General features: G+C 34.0%; 1 protein-coding gene and 2 non-coding genes across 3 annotated transcripts in view; 2 read left to right on the top strand and 1 right to left on the bottom strand.

Annotated features, from left to right (window-relative positions):
* Positions 1–1,117: 1,117 nt before the first annotated feature.
* Positions 1,118–1,189, bottom strand: TRNAM-CAU (transfer RNA methionine (anticodon CAU)). The gene has a single exon. It is a non-coding gene; the product is annotated as a tRNA-Met (tRNA).
* A 232-nt stretch (positions 1,190–1,421) lies between these two features.
* Positions 1,422–1,493, top strand: TRNAM-CAU (transfer RNA methionine (anticodon CAU)). The gene has a single exon. It is a non-coding gene; the product is annotated as a tRNA-Met (tRNA).
* A 7,145-nt stretch (positions 1,494–8,638) lies between these two features.
* Positions 8,639–17,621, top strand: part of smash (smallish) — a 62,666-nt gene continuing 53,683 nt past the window's right edge. Inside the window, 1 exon segment of the mRNA XM_029307840.2 lies at positions 8,639–9,055. The gene's annotated coding sequence lies outside the window, so the exon portion shown is untranslated.

The raw sequence follows: 17,621 nt of genomic DNA, 5'->3' as shown, positions 1-17,621 counted from the left end.
CTTTTTAATATTAATTATTTTAAATTGTTTTATAAACTACATATAATTTCATATTTTTATTCTAAGACTATGAATCATAACGTTGTTCAACTTCGTTCTCATATATGTGATTAAATTATTTCAGAGTTTTAATTTTCAAATTATAATTTATATTGATTCAGAATCGTACGGTACTGCAACAACAAATGGTATTATTATTGAGAATTCGCATGATCATAAATCGATATGTGCACATAAACAATAATTTTAATAAAAACTAGTAGATAGTTAACAAAATAAATGATAAGAAAATATAAAAAAACTGTTAATCTCGGCTCGAATTATTGTGTTACAATAAAAATAAAATATCGACGGCAATCGGAGCCTGTGCGGATGACATGCACAAAATTAATAAATTAAAATGAGATCTCAAATCAAACTCATTTATTAAATTCTAAACGTTTCGACCCACTTCGGGTCTTCTTCAGTAGCTGCAAAATACAAAAAAACAAAAATAGAAGATAATCGGTACAATCAGAAAATTATAAAACTCGTAGCATCGTCTTCTCTCTGTTTTTGCTGTCGGGGTGAGTGTTCTTCCCGGTTTTTAATTTTTAATTCTTGTGAATTGTTCTACGTTAATTTATACCATGTTGATTAGTGTTGGTAAGGGAGTCACGGCTGTGCTTCCTTCCTGACGATGGTCACCGTTAGGGAGACACTCCGACGGCCGGACGGTTTGAATAGGGAGGAGAATGATATTTAATTTATTTGCGGATTGTATGTATACGAGTTTTATAATTTTCTGATTGTACCGATTATCTTCTATTTTTGTTTCTTTGTATTTTGCAGCTACTGAAGAAGACCCGAAGTGGGTCGAAACGTTTAGAATTTAATAAATGAGTTTGATTTGAGATCTCATTTTAATTTATTAATTTTGTGCATGTCATCCGCACAGGCTCCGATTGCCGTCGATATTTTATTGATAAGAAAATAGTTCGGGATTTCTTTATAAAATAATACTTGAAGTACAAATAATTCCTTATGGAATTCAGAATTATGACTACACATAAAATGATTAAATATATTTCAATATTCGTTTGTTTCTAAATATATATCTATAAAACAAAAAAAAATTTAGCAGAGCGTGGTTTCGATCCACGGACCTCTGGGTTATGGGCCCAGCACGCTTCCACTGCGCCACTCTGCTTGATGAAATGCATCCCTCTAACAGAGTAACTTAAGGTGCTTGTAAAGAATCTTGTATTACTTTTAAAAAATTGTTTTCTTTAAAAATTGTAATCGCAAATATAGCATTATTACATCCAACATGACACTTCTATGAGTTAAAAAAAATGTTACTTTTTTTAAGATAAAATTGTGAATTGTTAGTAAAAAAAATGCTTCCACTTATTCACCCCATGCAAGGGTGTAGTTCAATCAGCAGAGTGGCGCAGTGGAAGCGTGCTGGGCCCATAACCCAGAGGTCCGTGGATCGAAACCACGTTCTGCTAAAATTAATTTTTTGTCCTTATATATAATTTTTAGGAACAAAGAATAATAAAATATATTTAGGCAGTTTGTATAGTCATAATTCTAAATTTCATAAGAATTATTCATAATACATTAAGTATTATTTGATAAAGAAATCACAAATTATTTATTATTAATTTTGTTGAACATTTATTAATTTTTATTAAAATTATTATTCATTACTTCGTAAAGATATAAATATAAGAAAATTTTGAAACGCATAAAATTAAATAATATGTAGTCTAACATAGCTAATGTGATCAAACTTAAACAAATATAAAATAATATTTATAAATTATTTCAGGTATGTGTTTAAGATTTCTTAATATATTTAAAATTATTGTGTTCATTAGAATATTGAGAATTTTTACTTAACATCGAAATATTTTATTTTATATTTCAGATAATGTCACGAAATTTTGGCGATTCGGTGGAGAAGGAATAACACGATACCTAATGTCCTAAAGTCCCGTAATCTCGATAGCGGTCGCATGTTGTGTACGCAACACGCACGAATGGCTGAGGATGCCATTCCTTCATCATTGTCGCTCTTCGTGAGGGAGTCGAAACGACGCGAGTTCAGAGGTTCATCCGAGTTCACGGACATAAATTCAGTGTTGTAAAGCCCACCGCAAAGTCTGATCAGTATACCATCTTTTCTTGCTTAAAATCACTAACCTCAGACTGATTTATTTTCTAACTTTAATTCAACTGAGTCCTCGCCTCTTCCTAAGGCTAGAATTAGCGATACAGAAGAGGAATTGAAGTTACAATTAAAGTTATCCAACATTGATGAAATTGAATGTTAGCCGCTCACGTAACTGACATTTCTCTGCTCTTATCTCACGATTACTATTACTATATAAATGAATTTCTTGATTATATTTTCTCTCCTTCTCTTCCCGTTAATCATCGATTAACTGGTTTTCATCTGATAGAATACACGACAAATAATTTAGTTGAATGCATTTTCGTGCATTTTGTTCCACGAGATGGTTCAAATTTTATTAAAGCTGATCGTGCAACGTTTTCACTGCTCTTGTATGCATATGCAAAGGTAGTTTTTAGTATGCGAATGACACGATGTTGTGTACAACAGCGCACGATGTCGCATAAATCATACGTAAATAGAAACGAAAAGAGGCAAAATAGAAAGCGAATGGTCGACGTCGCGTGCAACCATCATTGTAACACAACGGTACCTGGCTTATAAGGCGCGTGAATTCACGGCGCTCATTCGCATTCTAGTTTCCGAAATGGAATATCAACGCGATCGAATGCATATGCGACAGCATGCTTTTACATATGCGAGTTCATTTCTGTTACACGTGTTCGCAGCAAGAAGATTCGCGCCATTGCGAAGAACTTCCATCGTCAATAATCTATCCACCCACACGTTATATTCAAGGACTCCTCCAGTCGATTACGTCTGATTCGAATATTAAATTGCGAGATGGTATTCAATTGCTGGATAGAGACGTTTGTAAATTATAATAATAGAAATACTATCTGAATAATACATACTTGTAGTATTGTTTATTATATTTTCTGCCATCATTATTAAAATTTTATGCTGCTATTTCATACTACGTTGTAATAAACTATTCACGGAAAACAAAAATTAACTATTGTAGCTCACTTTTAGCTACCGCTATATTACACATGAAATTTAGTGTCCAAAACTTATCATGCCTAAATTTTAGCTAATATAATAGCTAATATTTTAGCTATAGAATTCTCCGTTAAACTCTACCTAAAAATATTAGTAACCATAGCTAAATATGATAACTAATAGTTTTATAGTTTAACGGAGAATTCTATAGCTAAAAAAAATTAGCTATCATTGCTAAAATTTAAGCATGATAACTAAATCAAGGTCTTAATATAGGGACGGCTAAAATTTATCTATAGTGGCTAATTTTTTTCTGTGTATGATAGCACAGTACGCATGCAGAGAAATTATTAATTATTAAATATTTTTACAATATTTTAAATGCATAATTTTTTATGATGTCAAATCGATCATTTAAATCTCTTTTTGTTTCGAAAGCAGTTTAAAATTGAAAATCTCTACAGTACTAGAGTCGATCGAAGCTTTAGCACCCACCGTGTGTCGAGATCGATGCTGCACGGCGCGTGATCGGAGCCGCTTTGCGGATACAAATAAACATCTCGTGCGATCCAGGTGCACGCTTCCCTTTTAAGATCTGAGATCTTGAACTAGCTCTCCTACATACATGCCAGCCATCATGGCATGCGATTGCCGCTACCGTACACTATATTAATATTATCTTCCCAGAAAACCTCTCTCAATTTTTAATCGTTTTGCATAAAAAGACAAATAAAAAACGATAAAAATTATATAAGTTATAATTATAAAAAAAATATTATTCTGCTCTTATAAAGATCCTATATAAAGATGCAAGATACAATCAATAAAAATATGTTGAATCGATACAAATTTGTAAATGAAAAATAAAAAACCATACCTGCTTTGTGCTGAAATTTTCTGCGATGCTCATGAAAAATTTTTAAAACGTGAAAATTCAAAAAATACAGAAATAGACAAATTTCTATTAACTTGAAAAAAATCTCAATAATTACTTTGCAAAATCTAAAGCATGATTTTACAGAATCATCACACATGCCGCTTTAACGCGAGCTATATAATCGAAAGTTATAACTTGTAAATGAATAAGATATAAAGTTATAAATATACAAGCCTATATCTTATAAAACTGAAACTTTCTCGATGATTATTCGACACGATCTCGCTCTCTGAATTCTGCAGATCTCCGATGCTATAGATCTTTGTGAAATGTCGAATAAGTGCGTAAAGCATAACAAAGTAAGCAGCGATGGGGAGGCTGCGATGGGACGGTGACTCCCTCGAATGCAGTTCCTGGTGACGTCTGACTAAGAGTTCTATTTTGACGCACTCTCGGAGGCCGCATGACTAATCCACCGCGCGCATACATCAACGCAGGTGGAACTCATCCGAGAATGTCGCGTTTCGAGATTTAGATTAGTAGGCGAGCGAGAATTTCAGGCGTTATTACGACGCGTCTCGTGCTCGTATAAATTCCGTATACGATTATTATTACTTTGTAATAATTCCACTGTCAGTTCTACGCGTGATTCAAACTTTCAACTGCGAATGCACACGTAATGTATGTATGCGTCAAGATTTGAAAATTTTGAAGCAAGAGAAATAAACTTTTTAATTAGCAATCGAGATTAAATCTCAATTCTTTAATCATTTATAACGTTGTTTTATTATGTTAATTAAAAGTTAAATTCCTATTTAAAAAATCTGCGATCAAAAACTGATAATAATAATTAAAGCTATATATTAAGTTAGCACCGGTCTTTTTAAAAATTAATTATGTAATACGAAAATGATAGCATTTCGTTTGCAGTTATTTGTATTAACAATCATTTCGTTTGCAGTTTCATCAATTAAAAAATAAAAAAGAACCTAAAATGACCAGCATCTAACTTTAAGATATCTCAAATCTGCTTGTGCAATCTGTTTTAGAATATTTTCTAATTTGTTTATATTTTGCAGTAATTTTTGTTTCGTTTGTAGTTGCACAGTTTAGAAATTGCAATAGTTTAAACTTTAAACTGATCAAGAGTGAACTTTGTCAATTTTAAAGATTTTTCAAATCTGCTTTTTCCAGATAATTCAGACTTGTTTATAGTTGTTTGTGTTAATATAAATTTCGATTACAATTGCTATAAGCATAAACTACCAACGAGTCTGAATAAATAGATTTGAAAAATCATCAAAATTGTTAAAGTTTACTCTTGATCATTTGTTTACACAATTATAATTTTTAAACTATACAACTACGAACGAAAGCAAAATTAGAACAATTAAAAATGATTCTAAAAAGACTGCGCACGCGAATGTGTGATATTTCATTTCGGGTGCGAGTCATTTTGAAAATTTTATTTTGTAATTGATGAAACTGCAAACAAAATTATTGTTACTACAAAAAAACTACAAATAAAATGCTATTTTTCTTATTAAAAAATTAATTTTTAAGAAGTCGGATGCTAAATTCACCGATAATTAACATTATTTAATATATTTTCTTTTCTCTTTCTTTCCATTGAATTGATCTATTTTTATTAATACCTAAAAAATGTTTGTGTATCTCACATTCTTAGATTATAAAAAAATTAATAAATCGAAACATATATAAATCATGCGTATGTAGTTTCTTCTTCTCGACGAGGATTTATTTCAAGTCGAGATAACACAAAGTGCTATTATATTAATCGATACGTGATAAGAAATGCAATAAATGTTTCAGGAATCAAAATTAATAAAGATCAAACCAGTCGTGATACTTACGTGATTTTTCGACACTTTCTACCATAGGTTACTGATAGATTTTCTAACGAAAAACGATATAAGGTCATCCTTTCTATATTCCATGAATAAATAGATTTCGCGGCGCTTGTCGAGAATCAGGAATGTATTTACAGTATCACTTTCGTCGAGCAACGCGACAAGAATAGGAATAAACCTAATCGTGCGGAAGTCAGTGAAGATCACTTTCGTTGACTTTCTTCTTCCCGATCAAAATTTTTCGCGGTCCCGCGATCACGCGGATTGTCGTCTCTTAATCGCGAATCGGTAGAAAGTTCAGTTTCGAAAACACGACGGATGTCTACACCAATTATTATGCGGACAGCGTAAAACGCGTCCGCTACAAACCGGAGTTCATAATAGTCTCTTTTTTTACCCGAAATCAAAATGCGAGAGGCATGCAACGAGTGTAAATGCTCGGAATGTCAAATGCATTCGATACATATTGGAATTGAGACCTGCAATCGACCAGTAATAGTCGATCGGTGAACGTAATTCAATAAAGAGAAATATTTATTATTAAAAGATAAAAAAATTACCAGAATATGATTCAGCAGATTTTAACATAAAATGTTCCTTCGTAAGATGTTAATATATAAACGCTACATCATTCTCTATCATTCCAGTGAATAATAGCCAAAATATGCATTAAACGCTTATCATATCTCATATCGTTAATTTAATCAGTTTAACAATAGACCTTTAAAACTCCTTCATCGATATCTGCGACCATTATCATAAATTGTGTTCTATGCAATTTAAAGTTCTCTATTATAAAAGAAATAATGTTTGGTCAGATTTTATCTCGTCGATTAGCATTACCTAACTGATTCGCTGTTCAAACGATCTCGATATATGTCGAAAAGAATTTTTTAACCGCAGTGATAAATAACATTCTTTCTTTAATAACTATAAATTCTCAATTTAAAAAATTGTATTTTGGAATCAGATATAATTCTGAATTATGAAGAATTGAATAATGAAAATTTATAAGATAATAAATATCTTATTCGATGTAACACACATACATGAAAGGAACAACTTTTATTATTTATTGTCAGTCTAATAGAAGACTGAAATTGTTGCCATTTAAATTTTGAAGCAACGTTCAATTATTCCACTTTAAAAAAGCATGCAACTTACCTTATATAATGGATGGATCGAATTTTGATCAATTCTCTACGACTCTACGCAGTCATGTTCGTCCGAAGGCGGTAAAATGAGCCTTGCTCTTGGCGTTTCTCATTTCCAGGCTGGCGAGAAGAAAGGATCGTGCGTGTCGCGCATCTAGGGAAGGACAAGAGCCTGGATCTGAAACAAAGGATCCGGATGAGAGATGCGAAGAAAGAGAACGAGAAAGAAGAAAAGAGAGAAGAAGAATGCGGCATCTTCCTGGTCATAATTTAAAGCCCACTCGTATAGCCCGGGCGTACGTCAGTAAGAATTTGGCGTTGCCAATCGATTATTTTGTTACGATTCACATATATAACATTTATAATTAATCAATTACGAGAACCCACGTTGATTCAATCTTGTGAAATATTTTTTCATACACTGAAGGATCATTTTTCAATCGAAACAGATAGTCAATATGTACATACAAATTTTAATAATAATATTTAAAATTGACAATTCTAACTATTAATATATATAGGTATATATAAAATTAGCGGAATAATAATCATTGTATGCACTGAAGAAAACAATTTGTTAACTTTGCAAGACCTTGATAAATTACTATTTTTTTAATTGAACACATATTAGTATTTAAGTCAAATATACGTTTTGTTAGATTTAATATATTATATTTAATTTAAACATTCTTATATGTTCAATTAACAAAATAATATTTCATTAAAAAATTTAGTCAAATTAACAAATTTTTTCCAGTGTATAAAGTATATAATATTCTATATAATTATAACATTATATGTATATAAATATATTATAATGTATGTTATATAAATTGTATTATAATATATGCTGTGGAATGTATAAAATAAGTGAAATAAACGTCAATTAATCATATACATATATTTGATATTTATTTCGCTCATTTTAATACATTTTTTACATGTTCCAACAGTATAGCAAAATTCTATAAATATGACAAAAAAGTAATAATACTAAATTTGTTCACAGCACCATGATTGCGATAATAGTAAAATATGCATTTATCGATTGTATCGAACTCGAACGTAATACGAAAGCTTAACCTCTCGTGTTCGCCCTTCATCTTTCTTGATACCATCTTTGCCTACCTATAGATTGTACATAAATGAAGGTATCGTACCGTATATTTTCGTGCGCTGAAAGACTACCGTGAGGAGAAGATCCTCGACAAAAGCTTGAGATTCTCGTGGCGGGAAACCGCGCCACGGAGATTACGCGATTCGCTTCTACTTTTCTTCGCGGTCAATAATGGACGTCTACTACCGTCCACCGGCTTCGTCCGCAGCTTCATTTAGCGAAGAACAGAGAGTGACGAATTGTCGCGGAGTTAACGAGCGCGAGGTCGAGGAAGAGACGGAGGTATGTAACAGCCCCGGAGAGTATACCAGAAGAAGCCTCTTCTCTCTCGTTCTCGGCGTTCGGCCTCGACCCGCGCAAATGTTCGTTCGAGGTTGCCCGCGTCCGAGTCGCGGCGGAAACGGTCCGAGGCGAGCCGATGAGCAAGGCCCGCCGAGCGAGCACGAGCGGGCACGGAAACGACCGAGCGCACGGTCGCGTAGCAAACAAGCCAGCCTACCGGATCAGTTCCTCACGGTGAACCGGCCTGAGCGCTGCGTCTTGGCCGTCTTTCTTCGCGTCCCTTTCTCTCTCTCTCTCTCTCTCTCTCTCTCTCCTTTCTCTCTCGCGCGCGAGTACTCCTCGGATTTCATGCTCTAACGCAACGTTCGAGCGATAGCAGTGAAATACCTTCTCTCTTCCATGTGGTAGAGATATCCGTACACGGCTCATGTACCGCGGATTCAAGTGCGATCGATAAGTTGGTTTTGACAAGCGCACGGACCTCGGGTGAGTCTGCGGAGCCACCCGCCATAGCTCTTCTTCGTCTCCAGCATCTTCTCTTGTGCGAGGATCGGTGTCTCCTGTCTCTCTCTCACTCTCTCTGTGGATATTTTACTCGACGCGTGCCGCAGGAAAAGCATCTCTCGCAAGGTAAGAGACGCCGAGATAAGATGGGTTCGCGACGATGCTTCGTGGAAATCGCACGCGAGAATTTAGAAAGGCGTACGATAACAAGCGAGCGAGCAAACGAACGAACATTTCTGCGCCCGGGAAAGAGATCGTAAACCTGAGAGATCGCATTTCTTGACTTAGCAAGCCGCTACCGCTACTGTCTGACCCAAATCCATTTTTAATTCACGACGCGTCGTCGCGAATTCCGTACTACGGTGTATCCGTGTGAAGTCACACGATCCTGCGCGATAATGGAATGCGTTTGTTTTTTCGAAATAAGGATGTCTACGTTGGACGTGCAAGATGTCATAATGAAAGATATCGAAAATAGTTTCATTGCAAACAGTTTCGATTACAGTGAATCAGTCGTAATTTAAAAGAACGCATTTTATAGCGAACTGATTGCATAATTGATATCGTCATGTGAGGTGAACAAGATATTTTTGTAAGTGAAATCATAATTTCTAGAATATATTTGAAGGAAAAATGATGCGGTGTATAGTAGATTCAACAAAGATAATGAGTAACTCGAAAGAGCGTTTTTTTGACGAATTATACAAAGGTATGCAAATAGGAATTGAGAAATGAGCCGCTCAATTTTAAGGCCTGATATAACGAAATCGCTCTTATTGTTAGTTGCGTCAACTCAATTCTAGTTATATCAAGTTAAGCAAGTCTGGCTTATTCGAAATTCCTTTTAAAAGTATTATTATTATATTTAGAAAGATTCGTGTAACAGAGAAAATAAATTTGTTTATAATTGAAGTCAACGTTGAACACACGTTAATATCAACAAATTCGAAGACGTTCGATTATTGCTATGAATGTTTTTGTTGATTCGATCTTTTTATGGCCATATTAGCGTGAATGTTATTACGTAGTTAATAATTAACGATGCAAATTGAACGGATGGTCTCTTTCCACCGGGTCTTTCGTTGCGTGATGTCGTGCGAACATGTTTCCATTAGGACGACCAACGCTGTTTCGCATGTTATTTTGGCATGTTACATAATAGACGCCATTAAATTGCAGTTGATTTATAACGCCGCGTTTGTGAAATAATTCCGCAAGTTGTGATCGTCATGAAATTCATTCTTTTATGTTTGTAATCACGAAATGTTTCACTCGCAGAGATAGAATTCTATATGTTAATCTAATCTTTTTAGAATTATCTACACGCATTAAAATATATTTAAATATATTAAACTTACGAAAGATATCTAAAAACTTTTTAATTTTTCAAATATATGATATTTTTTTAATTTTTGTGCTATGATCTAAACTGCTAATACTTTGATTTTAAGTATTTGATTGATAAATATCGCGATAAAGTTTTATACACAAGAATATAAGTATTAATATTATTTTACTTTTGCATATACGAAATAATTAAAATAATTAACAAAATAATTAAAATCATTAAATAAAATTATTTTTTCTTTTACATTGTTCGTGTTTACATTTTTAAAGCTTTATTTTAAATGCGAGGATTTAGGATTTAAATGCTAATCCAGTGTCATTCGTCATTTTCTCACCGTGACAGAAAAAACGAATAGCCTAAGGTGTTGACAACCTACGCCTCGAGTTAACTTACGATGATCAATATCATGTGGTATTTCTCCGTATTATCTCGTGGTAGTCTTATTTCAAAGAGTTTAAAATCTTTTATTGCTACGGTTTTTTTACTTATGATATATTGTATAAAAGTATATATACCGACAATTCGCTTGTTAGCTTCCAATTGTATCCCAGAATTATCTTTTTTGTAATTTATTCGAGTTTTTAAGCAATTTTCGGATCACAAGAGTATACTCTTTCATGTCAGGATTTAATCTAACTGCATGTTGTGACGCGAAATTGATCGATCCGGTGAAAGTGACGTTTCTTAGTTAGTTATTTGATACAAATTTAGAAAGCCGCGTGCCATCCGCATCTCGATGTACAAATTACAATTCCCCACAGTTTGTATGGCAATTTCACACATTCGAATGGACAACCTTGATGACACGTTATTTTTCTTGATTTTTAATATTGTGTTTTAATAATTAGCTGAATATTAGAATTATAAATTATATTGTATATGTATTATATATATCGATTTTTATACGCGTCATATATAACATTAATTTTATAACCAAGAATAATTTCATTTTTTTAATTAATTTTATAAGTTATAAAATCCGGCGTATAAAAATCTCGTAGTCGCCCCGCGACGCTATTTGACGTTAACGCTGCGACTACATCGTTAAAAACAAATCATACGTTTTTATCGAACAACGACGTAATCGACGTGATTTGCTCTACATGCGGAACACAGGTGGAGGAAACACGCGTCGCTTCCTGTTCTTTATAACTCGATACCGGAAATCCTAACAATCGTAATGCGCGAACGGGTAGACGGGAGAGGATGACCGCCGGTAGAAATCGATGATTCGTTTTTAGCTGCTTATTTGTACGCTTTAATAGTCACGGAGGAAGTCGGCTGTCGCGCTTTCACGATTATTATACATACTTTCCTCAGACCCGATAATCCTTTCAAAGCTCTTTTCGATATATACCTTTATCTGATATCATTTAAATAGATGGCGAGAGAGAAGAGAGAGAGAGAGAGGTCGATGCACGAGGATGACCGCAAGGAAGGGATGTTCGCAAAATATTAAAAAGGCAATTAATTAAAACGAGCGGAGCATCAGTAGATAGAGAGTGACTTGTCGGTTCCTGGCCGGCAAAAGCGCTAATAGACTTAATGCACTTAGCAATTATTTCTTCTTACCGCCTCCTCTTAGCGACGCAGCCGCGTACATCCGCACGATTATATAGCTATATATTGTATAAACAGTCCTTGCGTGTAAATACAATATAAAAAAATTCAATCTTTTTTACGCGAATTTGTGAAATTAGAATGAAATAAAGAACGCTTACTCGTGAACACATAATTTCATACATATACTCGTGTAATTGACGAATTAACGGTAAGTTTTTACGGTATTTATTAGCGAGCCGGAGAAAGATTCACGAGCGCGAGAACACATCGAAAATATCGCGGAATGTCTAAATATAGTTCGCCCGAGCGCGTATAGATTAATCGACGTCGACCGACATATTAAATTATACCGTCGCCGTAATTATACTCGCTCGCATCTGCATTTGCCATTTTCTCCCGGTTTAGAAAACCGGTTCATCGTCACCGAAGTATGTATATTCGCCGCGAAGTATAGGCCATGCGGTAAGCGCGAGTTCGCGTTCCTCTACTTTCCTGCTGTACCGATTCGGACTCCGACGACGACAAGCGACATGCACCGCGAAAGATGATGAAAAAGTTAACGTGCACGCATCGCGACACTAACTTTCTCTGCATCACAGTGATGCTCCGTCAAGTTGATTTCCATCCGGTACACCTGCACGTTATTGTATTAATAATTCGCGGATATCAACGCGCGAATCCAACGAATCTCGTTAAAGAAAGACTTGTTAAGAATGTACTCTTATTATCTCCCACAATATATATATATTATGACGTAAATATGTATGCGTGACATTTCTACATCGTAACCGTCTCCATTGTAATGAGATAATATCATTGTCGATGTTGCGACCTTCTCAATTGACTCCTGTCAGTCTGACTTTGCTCGCCTATTCTATAAAGGTTTTCGGCAGCTTCAATAGAACGATATGCGTGATACAACAAATCAAAAGTGAGTTGAATAACGGAATAAATTTTGATTTGCATAAAAAATAACTTAGATAAATTAAGATTCTTCTTTTGCTGTTGTCACAGATTAGAGTCACAGAGAGATTCGTGAGTAATTTATAACTCTTAGGCATAAATTATTCTTAGATTCTTATACTTTACAATACGGAAACTGAATGAAAATAATGTCCATTCTAGTAACGCGTGATTTATACAGAAAATTTCACTCTTTCTTACAATATATGTCTCTAACGTATCATTACTCCGCGAGTTTCTTCCGCAGATCACGCAAGTCTAATCATCACATTGATAAATTGTGGATCTTAGCGGAATGAAAGAGTGAAATCGCCTTTACGCTGCACGTTCATCTTCATTAAGAAACCATACGATTATTCGTTTATCTCCGTAAACCGACGGTTTTTGAAGGTCAACTTCAGTCATGCACAATTATCGGCAATTAGGATATTTCGCACGAAGTCGCACATTAAAATCATTTTTGAGGTAACGCGTGTGTACAAACAATCAGTCAAGAGATAAGCTTGAGAATTCTTACCAAAGTGAATATTATACGCGATGTGCCATTGCGATGTTGCTTCGAACGAGCTTTCCCCTCGTTTTTGTGAAAATGACCCCCTTCTCACAGGTGACTATTTACTCTCCTGCAAGGAAAGCCCCTCAATGAGGTAAAAAGAAACGTTCACACGCAGTCTGTCTCTCTTTTCACAGCATTTTCTCTCTTTTTCTGACCTCTATCTCTAACATGGGAACTCGGCTTCATATACATATAGCAACGTTGATGATTTCTCTGAATAGAATAGCACTTGTGACACACACACACACACACAGTCACTTCAATATTTTAATTTAATTCTAATAATTTTTTTCAATCTCGTTATAGTATATATTTATATAATTAATATTGATACTGGATAGCTACATAATGAAAAAAAAAATAAAATATTAGTTTTCACTTTTAACTCTCTCCTTGTTCGCATATCCATAACATTAATTGTAAGATAATTTTTTCTGCATCTATTAAACACAGGAAACAGGAAACCCTTCAATATTTAGATCGACTGATACGTATGCATGGATCTAGACATCATTAAATCTGTTCGGATCTTATTGCGCATATTTACATGTGTAAAAAACGGAGTTAAACCAAGACAACATTCAGAGGTTACACATTGTGCGACGACTACATCCTATTCAAATATATGGCTTCTCAACCTACTCTATCATGTGAAGCTTCTTTGTTTGGCTACGAAATAATATCTAAGAAAACCTAGTATTTTTTCTCTGCCTCCTCTCTCTCTTTCTTTAATATTAAAGAGTATAACATACAATTTGAATTTTTCAAGAACTTATCCGACAAAAAAATCACGTCAGATTATCATTTAATTTTTTTTATCGTGTGAGAATTATGTTATGCTAATAATACTCTTACAATAATGTCTAAAACAGAATCCTAATGATGTCACAATCTTTCAGACATCTTTTAAACTCGTCTCGTGAATAGGTAGATAAAAAAATTGCGTTTTCAAGATAACGAGAATATTTCATTTGAATACAATGATACGAAAAATAAGTGCACGTAGTGCAATGTAACTGTCATCGAAAATTACGTATCATCGTGACGTATTGTCACAGACGGATTAAACAAGCGGATTATATCTGCGGCGCCATTGATAATTTACATTCGATTGTATGCACGCAAAACATGTGACAGTTATTATGTAGTTCGTACCTCTACATTCCGGTCACGTACGATAAAAGCATGTTGATAAAAACATGTTGAGTAGGTGCGACACCTGTTATACGTAGATATGATAATTATAGTCATCGGCCTGTCGTCTGCTATTATGTACGTAGGAATCCGGGTACTTCAAGTATGTAAAGAAAGAGAGAGAGACAGAATCGATGAACGAGACAGCTGTGAACGCGTTTTGCCCGTTTTATTGACTATGTTCTAAAGCGATATCGATATCTTCCTCATATTGCATTTCCAACTGTTAATCTTTAAACAGTTAAGTTCTTCGGCTTAGCATTAGTCACAATTTAATTATCTCTCGGCTTTTTTCTGGGTTTTGTCCCCCAAAAAAAGAGCCTAGAGATACTTACTAACACATTGAGAAAAACTAGCTTTAAAAGATATAGATATACCTTTCTCATATATTGTACTTCCAACTGTTTATCTTTAACCATTTAAGTTCTTTGACAGCACTTACTAACACACATTGAGAAAAACTAGCTTTAAAAGATATAGATATACCTTTCTCATATATTGTACTTCCAACTGTTTATCTTTAACCATTTAAGTTCTTTGACTTAGCATTAGTCACAATTTAATTATCTCTCGACCTTTTTTCCTTCATCAAGAAAAAAATTGTAGATATATTTACTAATAATAGATTGAGAAAAACTAGCTTTAGAAGATTTATTTGTAATCTGTTACGTATATGAAAGAAAGGAATTGTTTGGCAGTTGATAAAAAATAATTAGCTTCTCTCACAATAATAAATTAATTATGGATTCGTAAAAATATAATATAATGTTAATAAATCGCATGATTGTATTCTATTCCAACTATTTATACGACGCTGCGTGTGCATTGTGCCTTGTCAGAGTTTAAAATAGCGGTTCTCAAGCTGTGAGTCTCGTAGACTCATAGAACTTTGTGAGACTTTAGCCGTTGAAACGAGAAGAACGTGTTATTGACCGGAATAAATTACGGTAAAAATACAAGCTTACTCTCTAAATCACATATAGCTGTCAGAAGAAACAATCATACGCATCAACGCGTAATTTATGTGAAAAGAAGTCCGTAATTAATAAAAGAATCTAAGAAATTGTATCTAAAAAACAAGATAAAACGAGATGAAATGTATGATGGAATACTGCGCGAGATTTCTTCGCTCGTCTGTTATTTTATTAAATTTATGAATTTCACTTTTGAAATTGATCAGGGATCTCTCGGTATTTTCTGACAGGAGATAACTTTTCAGAGAAATATGCACGAATAACTGCTCGATAATATGTTCGCAATCGCGCGACATGCCTGGTTTACGAGAAACCTATTTTCCTTTTTTATTTTCTCTCTCTGACTCGTGCCACTAAATATCTACGTGCATAAATCAAACCGCGCGATCGCGTATCGCATGGCGTGGCACTGGTAGATTGAACCACATTCCGGCGTGCATCGGGGATGCACTTACGTGGACCCGAGCTAACCTTTGTCTCAGAAAAATAAATACCATGACGCCGCGGACACACAAGGGGATGGAAAGGAAAAAGATACAAAGGGAGAAAAAAAAGACACAGTGCACAGCGAATACTTGGACGGCTAAGTCGTAATTTAAATTTAATCTACCGGCGATTAAAGTCTCATTAGGCGATCGGATCAACGATTGGATACTCGCCAACTGCTCGCTCGATTTAAACGCGTAATGCTTTGCCACCGCGCAATCTACGCAGGATCGCGTTTCTACCGGGCCGGGAGAGGGCTGAATAGTCGATTCTTATTAAAATACCGAGATACGACGGATCCTTTTGCACAATTCACTCGTTAGACTCTGCTCCGACAGAGAGATATATTTTAACGGCGCCTGTTCTTACTATTTGAAACACACATTAACAAATTATCCGGATAGTTTCATCTTTTACAATGTACAAAGTACATGTGTGCATCCGTTACATATGCCACTTTGTCTATATTGTTTTCTTTATATCTACATGTTATCCTTTATATATCTAAATAATTTATATTTAAATATATTTTCTGTACATCTAAATATATTTATCTATCTCAAAGAAAAAACATTCTTCATCTAAAATAACATTTATACATATATGCACGTGTGTATTTGTATATTAGATGCACAAAAATGTGATTTATATGATGATGTGTTATTGACACATATTAATTATAAATATAACATTTATAAATAAATCAATTTTATTGGAAAATAATTTTACACTTATATTCGTGTAAAATTGTTTTCCAATAAAATAATCTATTTATAAAAATATGTGTTAAAAATATCATATCACACAACACACTTATATTTATATATAAAATTATTTTCCAATAAAACAGGATCTATTTATAAATTTTATACTAATTGAAAATGCTCTCATAAATAAAGTGATGAGATATTAATGCAAGTGTAAAAAGTCATTTTGGGTTTTATCAGATAATAAAAAATTATTATCAGCAGTTTTTTGATATTTTTATGTTTAGCGATCAACAATCTTTTTTGTCATTTTCAATAATAGCGCGCGTTGTATAAAATATTACTTTGGAAAAAAAGTTGTATAAAATATTACTTTGGAAAAAAAGTTGTATAAAATATTACTTTGGAAAAAAGAGCTCTTTATATGGGTTTCACGGTATACTCTCGAATCTTTACAAGTCGAACAGGGCCGCACAATGCGATCCGAGAAATCTTTTGGCAGCTGACAGTGGGCTTTGTGCTTATTTCCGACCGACCTGCTTTAGCTCTTCGAACGCGTCGTTGTGGCTTCTCAGTCTCTCGCAGTCTCTCGAGCCTCATATTTTCGCTCATTCGAAGCCGCGGGATATTGAGCCTGCGAACCATCCATTCAAAATGCATTTGTGAGAATAGGCACGCGGTTTGAAAATAGTTGATGAAGAAAGAAAACCGCACAAGTCTTTACTGCGTAATCATTCTGTTGTCAACATTATTTTATAATGTGCATCTTTCCTCTTGGAAATAAACCTATAGTGTATAGTATAAACATATAACTGTACTTTTATATTTTATATATTTTATTTGTTTATTTACGAATAATATATGTTGCATGTATCTAAAATTATAAATTATTCTAATATAT

Source organism: Nylanderia fulva, unplaced genomic scaffold (assembly GCF_048542155.1).
Source record: "Nylanderia fulva isolate GAGA-0341 unplaced genomic scaffold, ASM4854215v1 Scaffold8, whole genome shotgun sequence".
NCBI lineage: Eukaryota > Metazoa > Arthropoda > Insecta > Hymenoptera > Formicidae > Nylanderia > Nylanderia fulva.
Note: the sequence above shows the minus strand (reverse complement) of the source record. Positions and strands in the feature narration are given on the sequence as shown.